Source organism: Protopterus annectens, chromosome 9.part0 (assembly GCF_019279795.1).
Source record: "Protopterus annectens isolate FY-2018-M chromosome 9.part0, PAN1.0, whole genome shotgun sequence".
Lineage (NCBI taxonomy): Eukaryota > Metazoa > Chordata > Ceratodontiformes > Protopteridae > Protopterus > Protopterus annectens.
In genome coordinates, this window is record NC_056743.1 from 553,399,890 (window position 1) to 553,416,838 (window position 16,949).

Sequence of the window (16,949 nt, forward strand, 5' to 3'; positions counted from 1 at the left end):
CTGTTTGATCTTTTCTGAAACTGGAGCTACCTTGGCTTCTGCTCTCATGTTCTCATTTCATTACCTGTCAGACAGTGTGCAGCGTACCACCATTTTCAGGCACTTCATTTCCATCACTTCTGCTTTCCTCATCTGCTCTGCATTTACTTCTCCAGGTTTCTGTGCCATATAGTAGTACTGGTCACACCTGGTCACACCAGTCTTGTACACCTTACTTTTCAGCTTCTTTGCCATTCTTCTTTCATTGATTACACCTGAGACTCTATGCCAGTTGACTGCAGCCCCTCTGATACCAGCTCTGACCTTTCATTCAGACCTCCCTTCTCCTCAACCATGCGTTCCAGATACTTGAAGCTATTAACCTGTCCCACTATCTTCCTTTCTATCTGAGTTCTCAGCTTCTTCTGAGTTCCCAATTTGCTGCTGTTACCATGGTATTACCTGTACTTACTTTCATCCAATGTGTCTTCAGTTTTGCTTTCCATTCCCTTCCCTTTTCTGAAGTTCTTGCTCAGATTTTGCCTGTAATGCCATGTCGTCTTCTTACAGCAACTTTATGTCCCCCAAAACTTGTTTGCTAACATAGTCCATCAGTAGTATGAACAGCAGTGGGCTCAGAGCTGAACCCTGGTGCACATCCACCTCCACAGGGAACCCCTCTGTTAGACTGAACACTGTTAATGCTTAAGTCATTGGGTCTTTGTACTTAGCCTGTACATTTCTACTAGTGTTTCTGGGACATCAAACCACCACAGTACTGCCCAAATCAGCTTTCTTGGGACCTTGTCATATGCTTTCTCCAAGGCTAGAAATGCTCAGTTGGACTCTTTCCTCATCTTCTGCTTCTTCTCAACTATCTGTCACACTGCAAACATTAGGTCAGTTGTGCTGCATCCAGATCTGAATCCAAACTCATCACCTCCCATCTTACTTTCTACTACTGTGCATATCCGTTTATCAATCATGCTCTCCAGAACTTTCATGCAATATGACAGGAGTTTGATGACTCTGTACTGGCCACAGTTGTGGATAATATAGTGCCTAATACTATAATAACATCAATTCTGTTCCCTAAGTCTCACAAAACAAATACTGATAGTTGATCTAATTCAAAAATTACATAACCCAGATATAAATATTGTTAATGCAATATTGATGTAATGTCTCTGAATAGTGTAAGTGGTATAGACAAAGTTATGAGTGGCAATAAGTCTGGTTAGGGCTATTGTTAGCACACATGAGTGAGGTTACTGCAGCAGGACCCCTCCTCACTGTACCAACTCCCTTTAAGCACTAATTACAGACTGGCACTACTCCAGAACTGAACCACCAACAAAGATAAATGCTCATTCCTCCTTGTTCTCATGAGTAACAACAGGCTTGTTCACCACTACACTAATTTCTTGCTATTTTACTAAGCTGTAGCAACACACGATCAACTAAAAATAAACAAACAAGCAAACAGACAAGCAATTTAACTATCATGATCATAAATAAAATAACTATTAAAATAAAAAGTAATATATTAATTTATTTATCCTTTTTTCACAGAGTTAGTCCCACTGGGCTAGTAGCCTCTTTTCATGGGAGATCGAGGTGATATTTATACTACTAGGGGAAATTTGGCTAAGGTATTGTGGAACTTCTCTGACTCTTTTTCATAGGTGGCACAGGCTCATTTACATCCACCTGAGCTACCACCAACTCAAGCAGATAAGACTTCAGTTTAATGTCTCATTCTAAGGGCAATGTATTCAGCATTATAGCACCTGGTCATGCTGCACTGCAATGTCAGCAATCAATCTACCTGGTTTAGGAGCAGAAACAGCCATCTGCACCAAAAGCAAATGTGCAACCTGTTTTTTGTGTGTGTGTGTGTGTGTGTGTGTGTGTGTGTGTGTGTGTGTGTGTGTGTGTGTGTGTGTGTGTGTGTGTGTGTGTGTGTGTGTGTGTGTGCGTGTGTGTGTGTGTGTGTGTGTGTGTGCGTGTATCTATCCTCAATCGCTTTTCCCATTTTACACATGGGATCGGAGTTGCACTTAAGCAGTAACAGTCAACTCGAACCAAGGTTTACACCACCAGGTTGCTAGCCCTGCTGCAGTAGTTCATTTGTACCACTCACTCGCGCACAAACTCTCACTTATGGCCAATTTAGTGTGTCCAATACACCTACTGCATGTGTTTGGAATGTGGGAGGAAACTGGAGCACCCAGAGGAAACCAGTGTGACTCTAGGGAGGATATGCAGAATACACAGAGAAGGCACCTCAGTCGACAATTGAACTGGAGAGTCTCTTGCTGTGAGGCAACAACACTAGCCACTGCACCACTGCGGCCAATATACATATACATATATATATATATATATATATATATATATATATATACATCTTCTTTCGGCTGTTCCAGTCAGGGGTCGCCACAGCAGATCAACTGTTTCCATTTATTCCTGTCTTCTGCATCTTGCTCTGTCACTCCAACCACTTCAATGTCCTCTCTCACCACATCCATAAACCTTATCTTAGGCCTTCCTCTTTTCCTGTTACCTGGCAGCTTCATCCTTAGCATCTTTTTCCTAATATACTCTGCATCCCTCCTCAGCACATGTCCAAACCAACGTAATCTTGCCTCTCTGGCTTTGTCTCCAAACCTTCCAACCTGGGCTGACCCTCTAATATACTTATTCCTAATCCTGTCCATTCTCGTCACACCCAGTGCAAATCTTAACATCTTCAACTCTGTCACATCCAGCTCTGACTCCTGCCTTTTTGTCAATGCCACTGTCTCCAACCCATATAACATAGCTGGTCTTACTACCCTCTTGTAGACCTTCCCTTTCACTCTTACAGGTACTCGTCTGTCACAAATCACTCCTGACACTCTTCTCCACCCACTCCATCCTGCCTGTACACTTTTCTTCACCTCTCTTCCACACTCACCATTACACTGAACTGTTGATCCCAAGTATTTAAACCATCCACCTTCGCCACCTCTACTCCCTGCATCCTCACCATTCCTCTATCCTCTCTCTCATTCAAACACATATATTCTGTCTTAGTCCTGCTGACCTTCATTCCTCTTCTCTCTACAGCATATCTCCACCTCTCCAGGGTCATCTCCACCTGTTCCCTACTCTCACTATATATATATATATATATATATATATATATATATATATATATATATATATATATATTATATAAATGCACATACACACACATTTATATATATATATATATATATAAGCATATATGTGTGCGTGTGTGTAAATATTACATACACACACACATATATATGTATGTAGAAAGAAATGATATATATATATGTACACACATACACTATATATATATATATATATATATATATATATATATATATATATATTTACCAGGCTGTGGATCATGATTCATTACTGGGACTAAGCAGAAATTCCTTTTTCCAAGAGAAGAATAAGTTATTTCTTTAACTTATTTCATTGAATTGCTCTTCTGTAACGTTTATAATTGTGGTATACAGTTAATCGGGTCTGTATCAAAATATTAAAAGTTTACTTACCCGAACACCTAAACGCCAAGACATATTCTGCGAATCGCAAATACACTAAATGCCCTAAACCGCGAAATTCAAAAACTCGAAATGTCATAGTTGTCCCATCCCAGCGCCCGCTACATACTGCCTACACAAACAAACTAAATAAACCAGATACATACACTAAACAAAACCCTCCTTCTAACCCTACACTAAATCTTTCATATACCACCAAGTATGCACTTAACCCGCACCCTAACCCTAAGGTCCGTAACTATCGCATACTTACCTTAAAAAGCTATACCCAAACAAACTAAATAATCCACACACATACACTTAATAAAACCCTATTTCTAACCCTACACTAAATCTAACATACATTACCATCTATGCACTTACCTTAACTCGCACCCTAACCTTAAGGTCCGTAACTATCACACACTTACCTTACGGAGCTATACAGCAGAAGGGCCAACCATGACGAATCGACGTTTTGAATTTCGCACTTCAGGACAATCGATGTTTTTGCGGTTCGATGAAGACGTGTTGGCATTTAGGTGTTCCGGTAAGTAAACATTCGAGTTTTTAATATAGACCCAGTTAATCTACTATATTTTGCAGTATTATAAAGCTTTCTTATTGTTTCACTGCATCTATGTACTGTTTTATACTGCTGTCTTGTTCTTATACTTGATGGCTTTGCAGTTGCCCGCCCATGCTGTATATTTGATCTGGGACACTCCTCCCAGTCTAGAGTCATTAGTTCATTCTACCTAATAGAAAGAGAACATTTGAGAAGCCAACCCACTTAGATTCTTAACCTTGAATTACATTCTGTTCCAGCTATCTCCTTTTCTACTTTACTAAAAAAAAAAATAATCTAAGCATGTTTCCCCCCTTTCCTGTAACTAGTTTAGTCCAGATACAGATCTGATGTATCCAGGACTGTTTGTAAGCTCCTGAGTCCGGCAAGCCTGTCTGTATTGGAGGGAAGCCTGCTAGCTTATCAGTGGGAGTGATAAACACTAGGTAACCTATCTACCACATAAGGAGTGTTTTATGGCCCAGAAATTGTAGTTATTGGCCGTTTGGTCAGTTTTTCCATTTCTCTCAACTTTCTGATTGAATAGCCTGCATTTGCACATGTTCCTCCCCTTTCCAGTGACTAGTCTAGTCCAGATACAAATTTGCTGTATCCAGGACTGCTAGTAAACACCTGAGCCCTCCTCCCAAGCCTTTCTGAGTAGGAGGAAACACTTCTAGCTTATCAGTGGCAGTGGTAAGCACTAGGTAAACTATCTACCACATAAGGAGTGGTTTTGGCCCAGAAATTGTAGTTACTGGCTGTTTGGGCAGTTTTTCCATCTCTTTCAACTTTCTGGCTTAAAAGCCTGTGTTTCCATTTGTTTCCCCCTTTTCCTGTAACTAGTCTACTCCAGATACAGATTTGCTGTGTCTAAGACTGTTTGTAAGCTTATGAGCCCACCAAGCCTTTCTGTGTTGGAGGGAAGCCTTCTAGCTTATCAGTATGAGTGGTAAGCACTAGGTAGCCTATTTACCACAAGAGGAGTGGTTCCTGGTACAGAAATTGTAGTTTATTGGCCGTTTGGACAGTTTTTCCATCTCTCTCAACTTTCCAGTTTAAAAGCCAGCATTTCCTTTCCTGTAACTAGTCTAGTCCAGGCACATACTTGCTGTATCCAGGACTGTTTGTAAGCTTCTGAGCACTACCAGAGTCTGCTCTTCAATTTTTCCCTTAGATCTACTAGTTCTCTCCTCTCCTGCAGTTATACTAGCTTATTAGTCTAGCATGTTACCAGACTTCTTGTAGTAATTATTGTAGCATGCAAAAGTGATACCAGCACTAAACATTCTACAAGGAAACAGATTCACTACTTATTATCAATTCCCACCCCCACCAGGCATGTCTAAAAGTCAGTTCCCTGTGCTTTCTCCTATTAAGCTGGTGAACTTGGGCATCCTGTGGCAATGTAGCAACTGCCTCATGTACACCAACAATCCTCTCCTCTTACCTTCCAACACTCAGACTTGCGAGAGATGCACTTATGTATCCAAATTGGAAGCCACACACTCTTCAGCCAAGACCAGAATAGCTGGTCAAGAGGAGAAGGTCAGCACTTGCACCACACCACATGGAGCACATAGCCATCCAGAACATACACCAGCACTGCCTTCACATAAAAACACAAACCACACACCCACCTTTGCGGAGGCTCTCAATAAAAATCTACCCAAGCAGCAGAGACCTCCAAGGCAGAAATGCACTCGACCACCACAACACAACACTAATCACAAGACACACAACTTTCTCCTATGAGACTTCAACTACCCTTCATTAACTGGGTAAACTACTCATGAACCAATACACTTGCCCAACATTTCCTGGAATTTATTAATTCCAATGCTCAGAACCAGCTCGTTCTTACCCCTACTAGAGGTAGCAACATCCTTGACCTGGTCATTACTAATATAGGCAACCATTGCTCTACACCAATATTCAGCTCCTCCCTGGTTAGATCTGATCACAAACTAATCACCTTGGAAATCCACATCTCTCCCACACCCGCAAAGGTAAACAGCATGAAAAACTTCTCCAAAGCCAACTTTGGGCTTCTGAAAAGAGGTGTGGCTAACTTCATGGCACCCATGCAAATGGAGAATAGTCGCATGACCGCAGAATCATACACCAGTGCACTTTAGGAACTTGTACACAAATGCATGGATCGCGCCATACCCGATAAAAACAAGATGGTCTCCTCCAAAAAAAAGGAAACTAATCTGGTGGCCCCCTGCCATAAACAAACTCTACAACAGGAGGAGGAAACTGATGCAGAATAAGGTGAAGTCCCAAGACTGGAAAAACTCCCCTATCAGCCTCAACAAAAAGTTGAGATCCCTCATCAAATCCTCTAAAGCTAGCTATGAAAACAGAATTGCAGCAGATAGTGAAGACAACCACAAAGCCTTCTATAGTTATGTAAAGTATCTCCACAGCAATACCCAGATTTGCTCTGAGCTACTGCACAATGGTACCTCCTATACTGAGCCAACAGATACTGCAAGTATACTGGCCGACAGATTCAGGGCCAACTTTACCCCTCCCTCACCAAAGGACCAATCACAATACCAGTAGACTGCCAGACACCCAGTATTACTGCTGCACATGTTAAAACAGCACTGTCCAAGGCCAAGAATACAGCTTCTATGGGACCTGATAACATCCCTGGTTGTATTCTACATAAACTACAGAGTGAACTGGCATCTCACCTGTCTGCCCTGTTTAATCACAGCCTCACCTCAAGCTTTGTCCTTGCCAAATGGCGCACTGCTACAGTCATCTCTCTACACAAAGGAGGAGTAACTACAGACCCTGGGAACTATCACCCAATTAGCCTGATGAGTCTGATATGCAAAGCTATGGAATGCATCATCATGGACCTAATAAACAAGGATATAGGGAATCTACAAACTCTGGATCCCACACAGTTTGGTTTTGTGAAGGGCAGATCATGCCTGGTTGACTTGTTTGAATCAGTCATCAGAGCTGTGGATGAAGGCAAGGTGGCTCATACAGCCTACCTTGATCTGGCCAAGGCTTTTGATACCATTCCCCAGTCAGGAATCATAGAAAAACTCACTAAGCTTTGCATCAACCCCTATATCACTTAGGGGGTTGCAAACTGGCTCACAGATAGAACCCACAGTGTGAATGCAGCTGACTCCAAGTCAGACTGCCAACTAGTCAAAAGTGGAGTCCCACAGGGTTCGGACCTGGGTCCTCCCCTGTTTGGTATATACTTCACTAAAGTCCAGGCCAACACAAAGGGATTCTGTTCAACAAAGACGAGTGCAAGTTGGGAGTTATTATTAAATCCTCAAGTGATGTTGACATCCTACAGAATGGCCTCACAAAGACCAATGACTGGTGTCAGAACCAAGGCATTAAGCTCAATGCCAAAAAATGTCTCGTCATTCTCTTTGGGAAAAACCGGGTTCCCATGAATTACCTCATTGATGGTAGTTCACTGAACACAGAAGGTGTTATAAGAGATCTGGGAACACAGGCTGACAGCAACCTCTCTTTTGATGACCACATTGACACTGTGGTCAGAAAGTCCTTCTATGTGGCACATCTCATTACTAAGGGTACTGCATTCAGGAAGAAAGAGGTCATTGTCTCCCATCTACTCTTACCTCATTAGGCCAATCATGGAGTACAATGCCCCATTTGGCATGTACCTCACTAGACACTTGCAACAACTGGGGAGGTCACAAAAGTACCTCACAAAGAGGATCCTAGGCCTTAAACACTTGTCCTATATGGACAGACTCAAAAAACTCCAACTATACTCTGTCTCATATGTCATACTTAGATGCGATCTCTGCTTGACTTGCAAAGCCATGTCTGATCCAGCTCTTTTAGAAATGCTACTTCTAAAGAAATCCCAATCCCTCCACACCACATGCTCCAGAGACCTCAACCTCATTACCACAATTAACAGAACATGCTAAAGGGACAGGTTCATAACCCAGAGACTGCCCATGCTATGGAACAGACTTCCCATACATGTCAAGTGGAGCACCTCGCTGACACTCAAGAGAAATCTTGATGAGTGGATGGGAAACAGAAAATTCACCCCAGGGATAACGTCAGTGCCTCTACTTGACAGAGGCACTGGGAACTAAGGTTGGGTGGCACTATGCCAGGGTAATCCTACGGCTAGGCTTGTAAAGGCCCCAGGGCCATTATTCTAGTACATACCTATGTACCTATGAACCCATATATATATATATATATCATCAGGGCCTTACTACACCCTTCCTTCCTCAGTCTCATTAAAATAATATTACAACTCTAAATAATCTATTCTCAGTACAAATACAGCAAGCCCAGTTCATACTGGACTTGAAGAGATGTGATTTGTTCATCTTGTCTATTAGTAATCCAGTAACCACAGACATGAACACTTTGAACAAAGTATTTAAATAATATTACTGTCAGTGATGGACATTTTTATACCCTTACTCTAGGCATAATTCATTTACTTGTTTCCGCAACACCTAATAAACCATATTACTACATAATCTCAGAAGCTGGTTTTCAAATGGACTCCTGTTGTACAGCAAGTACTTCTGGGAGGAGCAACAGCTTACACCACAAATTGATGTTACACTGTTTGTTTCATATCTATCCTAACAGCTACATATTTCTAAACTTATTGGTAAAGTTTAGCATTGTTAGGCAAGTTGAAAGATGCTTTTACATTTTATTTGGGAAACATTTTTCAGTTTTTACAATTTTTGCTGTCACCAATGGATTGTCATATTAATCACTATGTCAGCTGTACTAAATTAGTGCTTTGGAAATCATAACAATTTAGCATGATGTGTTAAGTTTTATTTGAGATTAATTGTACTGTGCTTGTCATAGCTTACTGTATGCAGCATATAATAAGGAAGCAGTTTGCTCTTTTGGTAAGTTATCATTTAGATGTGATTACTTTTAAATTAAAGCATAGATTACATCTGGTTATTATGGAAATAAAATGTATAGCACATGCTTTAATTAATACATTTTTCAAAATCAGTTTCTTATTATACGTCAAAATACATGACTACAGTATGATCAACACAGCAGAAATAAGGAAACATTGCTTGATATAAGTATTACTTCATGCTGCACATTAAAGCATGTCTTTAATATTTATTGAGCAATACTGACATTGGCTGTAAAGTGTCATGTACTTTATGTTCTACGTTTAAAATGCTGAAATTTATAAGCATATGCTGAAGATTACCAATTGTACAATGTTTGCAAGCGTAAAGTAATTTTAAATAAAATAAATATATCAAAATAAGCAAAACAAACATTTGCTAAGGTAAACAAAAATTATAAAAAAAGTTTTTATTTTTTAAACTTTTAACTGAAAAATTATACCGCAGTGTCGGTATTACAATGACACTTAGCATGGTTCATTAAAATATAATCAGAGTTTAGGTAGTATGAAGCAAACTAAGCAATTTAAAACAATAATAATTTACAAATACACAGTTCCTTTAGTCAAGTGCAGTCCTCCTTATCTGTCATTGTTGTATAGCAGGTAGAGTTACATACCTGTAAAATTTTGGAGGCAAAGATGCAATCATCATTAATCATACCATTTTTTAGATTAAACAACAAATTAAAGCTCCATTCTCCAGTCTGAACAGTGGTGATGTCCTGCATGGCTTCCAGAAATAAGTTGTATTTTAAAAAAAATGAGCATGTTTGCATGTGTGTGTGTGTGTGTGTGTGTGTGTGTGTGTGTGTGTGTGTGTGTGTGCAAGCGAATGTGTGCATGTTGGAAGAATTCCTATCCATCTTTTCTAAAAACCCTTTTGCATTAAATCATTATATGAACTTTCTAAGATATGTGTATGCCTGACTGTGTATATATTGGTTATTCACCCATATAGTTACTTCACTAAACTGGGAAATGTGCTTGTCTGGGCTAAATTCAGTTCAAGGAGGAATCAAGAAATGGATGATGAATCAGACTCTGATCATGACAGGTTGAATGAAGAGCTATAGAGCAAAGCACTGCAAAGGGAAGGAGAGTAATAAAACATTTAGAGTAGGGGACAACATCATGGCTGCACCACCAGTATTTAGGGTAGGGGACAACATTAATGCCAGACTACCAAAGGAGATGAAATCAGTTTAAATTTTGAAGTTCCTTCATGGTTTTACAATGCATAACACAAGAGCTATATAGTGACACAAGATTTGCATCAATGATATATATGTATATGTATATATAAAACATGAATAAAACATTGCAGTCAAAAATTCTACCAACTTCGCATTCAGTTGAACATGAAGACAAAGAAAAAGCTTTTTGCTGTGTGCAAGCCCCCTTGCACCTCCACATGTGATCTTACACTCTCTGCTATGTATATACAGACTGACACACATGCACCAAGTTTAATATCAATTGAAAAATAAAGTCCCTAAATCTACAAAGCAGTGAGAACTCAACTTATGAAGACACGTGTGTCCCCCAAGTCCTATTTTAAGTCCAGCAAACTGCTAATCCATTATGACAAGGGGAGATAGTAAGGATCCAGATGTCTAAAGGTTTTGATCGGATTGGAGATGTGAATAGTGTATTTCCAGAGCCAAGATCGTACATTGGGGAAATCACAAGGAGTAGAATTTAGGTGGAATCGGAAACATTTAGTACCAGTGTTTGAGGCTGTAGTGCAGCATCTTGCGTGTGAAAATGACTCTAGATCTCAGAATGAGTTATCCAGTGCTCCAATTCCAGAGGACATTCCAGCAAATATCTCTGTTTCTGAGATGATTCCCAAAACTCCTGAAGCAGAATGTTCACCAATGACTGTCCCTGTTGCTAAACCCAGTGCTAACTGCTATATCGCACTAGATCAGGTTACATTTCCAGACCATGTTCCAGATACATGGCAATATGGACATGAACGTTGCATTTATTTCTTAGTATCTGTAAAATTGCATGTTATTTTCATATGCCATTTTATTTTGGTCAACTCATTAAAGAGGCAGGATGTAGATCAGTATGTATATATAACTTAAAGAAGCTTTCCATGGGCTTGTACCAATGCGTATAAATACCAAGCACGTGTAAGCCTACATATATATATCCCTGCTACAGCTTTGATGGAAGTTACTGATAAGATATCCTGTACAAAGGAAACAGGCATGCAAGATTATGTCAACCACAGGCTGAGAGCACCCACACAGAAGAATCTCACAAATACTGAGGTAATTTTGATAATACATGCTAGTTAAGGGGTGTAGCTATTCAATACCAGCAGCAGCTTAGATGTGGGAGCTGGATGGGCAACAAAATCCATTAAATGGTAGCACAAAGTCCATGAAACATCCAGCTAAGATGGCAACTTACCACACCCACTGTATATACAATGCAATGTCTGCAGCAATGCACACACAACATAACATAGCACATATCTTGCTGTATATTTCAAGGCTGTATTGCAGAGCCCCTCCTGCTATATCTAAGGCAGTGGAAGTACCACCTCAGGACGCCAAATGTATGTTACACTGTATTTTTTAGCTCACCATGTGGTGTGATATAGGTAATTTCCTGTACTTTCTCAGGATTGAAAATGAGGTCCTCAACCATATCTCTAAGAAATATCCAGCACTGCATGCAGCATACAACATAATAAATGTGACCTGCTTCCATACTTGCATGGGACCTACATTTATAGAATTATTTCTCTAGCCTGTATGTGCACTTCCTAAGTAAATGTTCCTTTCATACGAATTTCTGATATATTTTGGACATTTGCCAGATGGGGGGAATCATGGTAACTGCCAGGGTAGCACAGAGAGACATTTGTCAGCTTGGGATGATATGATCGCAAGGTCATGCTGTTTTGCTAGGAATGACTTGCATGTGTCCACTCTCAGGTGTCAATTACTGGTAAAGACATTGTCTACCCTTATAGTGCCTTTTTTACGCAATACCAACCTGATAAACCTACTAACACAATGAAACAAGCAAAGGAAAATATTAAGCTATTATTAATCAATGTTAGGAGCCTAAACAAGAAACTCCACTCCTTACAAGCCCTTCTCACACTGGAGGATGTTGACATCTGTGTAGTGACAGACACACGGTTTAAAACTGTGGAGAGCACACCAGCTGTGCAGGGATATAATGTCTTCCATACTTTTAGACCAACTACTGCACAGCAGGGGAAAAAAGGTGGAGGCACCTCAACCTACATCCAGAAGAGACTTGCATCAAGGCCGGTAAAGCAGCATGATGCACTAAAACTTTTCAATGTCTAAATAACAATCAGAAATGTGTCATGCCAATATGGCTAACTGTAGACCTCCCTCTATGACACAAGAAAGCCACAATGCCTATATACAGGAACTAGATTCACTCAATGGTAAACTCGGTATCATTTGCCTAGGAGATCTCAACTACCCAACTATAAACAGGGAAACTTATACCACCACTAGTGCACAAGCATAGAGAGTCCTGGATGTTGTCAATACAAATGTCCTGAAACAATTAGTTGGAGTACCCACTAGGAGGAATAACATTTTGGATCTTGTCCTTACTAATATGGGAGTATCTTGCACCATCCCTCGTATATATGCATCACTAGTGAGGTCTGATCATAAAGCAGCCTCCTTCAAAATAAAATTGAAACCAGAGATCCCTTCCCCAAAAGTACCTTTACAAATATCTTTAAGACAAATTACCTACTCCTAAGTGACACACTGATAAGCTTCAAATCCACAGCAAACACAATTAACACCACTGAATATGCAGAAACTGACATCACAATATATCAGCATGTAATCAGTTGCATAGATGCAACTGTACCCTGTAGGAACAAGTGCAGGGCAAACCCTGGAAACAAATGCATATGGTGGAAATATATTATCGAATACTGATCAAAACTAAGAGTAATTCCTAGAATGTCATTGTCCTTGTCACTGAAATAATCAAAGAACTCAGAAGCTTAATAAAATCCAACAAGGCTAAGTTTCTGGGTGAAATAGCTACCCAAGCCAAAGACAAACATAAGGCATTTTTTAGTTACATTCGCAATCTCAAAACCACAATGTAATGGGGGCGGAGCCTAGATGGCCAACTGAGAGCAGTGAATTTTGAGAGCTCCATAAACTTGTATAATAATATAGGAACATTTTATTATTTTCAAGTTTAAAACATCAGAGATCAATAGATAAACTACTTAAATATCAATTTTGGTGGAGATATAGAAAATTTTTCCTGTCAAGTAACTTGGAGATATATTAAGTCACTGAATATGAACAACTCAAGGAATTCTCACGCAGATGCTGCTTTGAAAAAAGAACTGCAACTGATGACATCTACCTTACAGGAACTATCTTTGAAGACAGGTGGCTTTAAAATGACTTGGAAAACCTCAAATTAAATTTTCAAAAACAGACTGATACTCTTAAGCAACTATTACAGCAACACCATACAAAAATAACACATATAGAGACTTCTCTAAATGACACTGAAGGGAGACTCAAAGAGGAAGAATTCCAAAAAGAATTTCTGCTTAAACAGAATACATGGCTGCTTAACAAAATAGATGACTTAGAAAACAGGGAAAGGAGAAACAACATAAGGATCTTTGGTCTGCCTGAAAATACTGAAGGAGAAGACATTATTTCATTATTATACTGGATTCCTGAATTTTTAGACTTGAAAGAGGGACTTTCATTTGGAATTTAAAAGGGTGCATAGAGCACTGAGGAAACCTGCTTCTAACTCAATACTCCACCTAGATCCATAGTTATAAAATGTCTTTCATTTCTGATCAAGGAACCAATATTAAAATCTACTTGCAGAAAATCACCCTTAAAATACAATCAAAGCCTGATAAGGTTTGACAGTGATTATTCTTCCAGAATACTAGAACAAAGGAAAAAAAAGTCTGGTCAATAATAAAACTGTTGAAACAAAACAACATTAAAGCAGCCAAGATAAAAAATACTTTTTGCCAATGAGATGAGAACCTTTGATGACTTAAAAGAAGCTACTGTATTCATCAAAAATAACAATGTAGTGTATATCCCAGAAGAAATTAAATGGATGGGCTCTACTCTTAAAAGAATAAAAGAAACAAATCCTTGGACTGATGCTAGAAAGAAGAAACAAAAAAACTGATTCCAAGATAGCTGTCCCAAAAAATAACTCTTACAACTACATCTCTCAAAGTATAAACTGACATGATACATCACTTTGTCAGCTGTTTTTTTTTTAAAAAAAAACAAGAAGGATTTCTTAAACAACTGAGAAACATTAATTATTTATTCAGAATGTTCCAAGAGTCCAATAATTTTTCACAAACAAAGGTAGGTCAAGATAGGTTACTATTTACATTATATATAAGCCAAACAAAGCAACATATAATACAAACATAGAAGTTTCTATTCCCCCTATTTGAACTCAATGAATACTTATCTTGCACATTTTTCATTGATTTTACTTATAATAATTTAAGTAATTAATTAACTAATTCAACAATGTACCATTCATCAGAGTTCAGACTCAAATGTAACAAATTAACATCATATATAATAGCAGTAACAGTACCGTGGTTTGAAAAAAAATGCTGTCATGGAGACTAATGCCGTCTTCGGTTCGAGTATGATTTAGAAATGTCATGTACATCCTGGTTAAATAGTATTAGCAAGCTATTAGTACAAATGCCATCATTATTCTATCTAAATATAGTTAATATCAATTATGCCAGGTATCACAGCTATGAGGCCTGTTTGATCAATCCTGATATGGTGTGCGTGTATGCAGCCGTGTCTGGCAGCTAGTACAAATGTTATTATTATTCTGTCTAAACATAATTAATATCAGTTGTGGCAGGTATCATAGCGTCGAGTGTTGTTTGATTAAGCCTGACTATGTGGATGCAGCTGTGTCTGGCAGCTGTTATATGTTGCTGTTTTCATCTCTGGGAAGCTGTGGGTTGTGGCTTGTGATCAGGAAGAGACATTTGGTGTTTTAGCCTGGATCCAGGGGAAAGGGGTGGATAGAACTGTAATTTTGGATATTTTGGCAGAGAATGGTTTGTTTGTACATCTGCTGAGTGAGAGGTGACAGGCCTGGAGGAGTGTGTTTTCTCTTGTTGTGGCGGCTTGTCGGTTGGTCTTTTTTTTTTATCTGTTTGCTCTCTGGTCTCCTGTCTTCTGCCTCGTTGAAAGGGAGGGAATTCAGGCTTGAAGTTGCAGTTAAGTGAAGCTCTGATTCAAGTGCATTGCAAGCCTCTAGTATGTAGTACACAGACACACTAACAGAAACAGACGCTCCCAGGTTGCTATGGTAATGGAGACAGAGAAACGATAATGCTTTACGGCTCTGAGGAGCCTCCAAGATGATTCTCAGCAATGGCATTTTTGTTTTTAAAAAAAAAAATATATATATATATATATATATATATATATATATATATATATATATATATATATATGATAAAAGGGCTATTTTAAACCACATGTACACATACTGGTGGCATCCCAACACTTTGTTTAGCTCATTAAGTTGATTCTTGATAAAAAAATAAATAAATAAGTGCAATTTTATATTTAAAATGTATTTTGGTCCAAACACATTAAGGACTTACATAAGAGTGGAAGTCTGAGTTATTGTGAAAGACTAAGAGCACTTGGTCTTGTGCAGTACCCTTTGCTATGGTTTGGGAGGTGAGCTTGCTTGGACATGTTGTTGCTATAGGGATAGCTGATTCTAGAGGTGTTTAGGGTGACCGGAAAGTGCTGGAGAGTCATCGGATTTCCTTTGTGGAAATATCTGTGGGAATGCAGGGTGTGTTGAGTGACATTTATACTATATTAGAATTCTGTCTAATCAACAATAGTACTATATATGTTCAAAATAATATAAATATTGCTTATTCCTATTACAAATATTCTACATATGATAATTCAATTTATGGAGCTCAGATGCTCTGGATTGTCAAGTTATGAGTGATAATCTGATGGACTCAGGTTTATCCATAGGATTAGGAATGATTTTCATTCCATGGCTAGTGCGGATCATAGTCTTGTTAGCATTTATTAATTTAAATTTATTTCACAAAAACATTTTTAGTATGCCTGACCAAAACATTACTTTATTGGTAAACACCCAAAGTATACAACTGATAATTTCCTTTAAAAGCTCAAACATATACTTTACAGTTATCACAGGAAAATGTTTAATACTCCCAATAAAACAAAAAAATGCAGTCTAAATAAACTAAGATGGATTTAACTTTCTCTTTAAATACCAGTGGCTTAAACAATCCTAGCAAGAGATCAAATCTACAGAAATATTTAAAACTGAACAAAGCACACATTGTTTTTCTTCAAGAAACTCTTTTCAAAACAAATGACAATTACAAATGGAATCCTAAGGAATATATGATATTTGCATAATCCACTTATAAGACAAAGACAAAAGGGGTACCAACTTTATGGAAAACAAATATGATTAACCCAGAAATCATTATAAATATGAAGATAAAGAAGGCCTTATGTCATTCATAATAGTTAAATATAATAACAGAATATGAACCCCAGCCAATCTATACTGGTTCCCAGGCATTGGATCAGGAATGGTTAATAATCACTTGGATTTCATTTCCAATAATTATAAAGGTAACTTAATATTAGGAGGAGATTTTAACTGTATATTTGATATTTCTGAAACTACAAATAAAAGACCGCTGCATACATCTGCCATATCAAAAGCTTTAAACAACTGGGTAGAATCATTTCATCTTGTAGATACTTTCAAATTTAAAGAATATAAATCTTTGTTCTTTTCCCATCAAGATCAAAGATTTGGTACC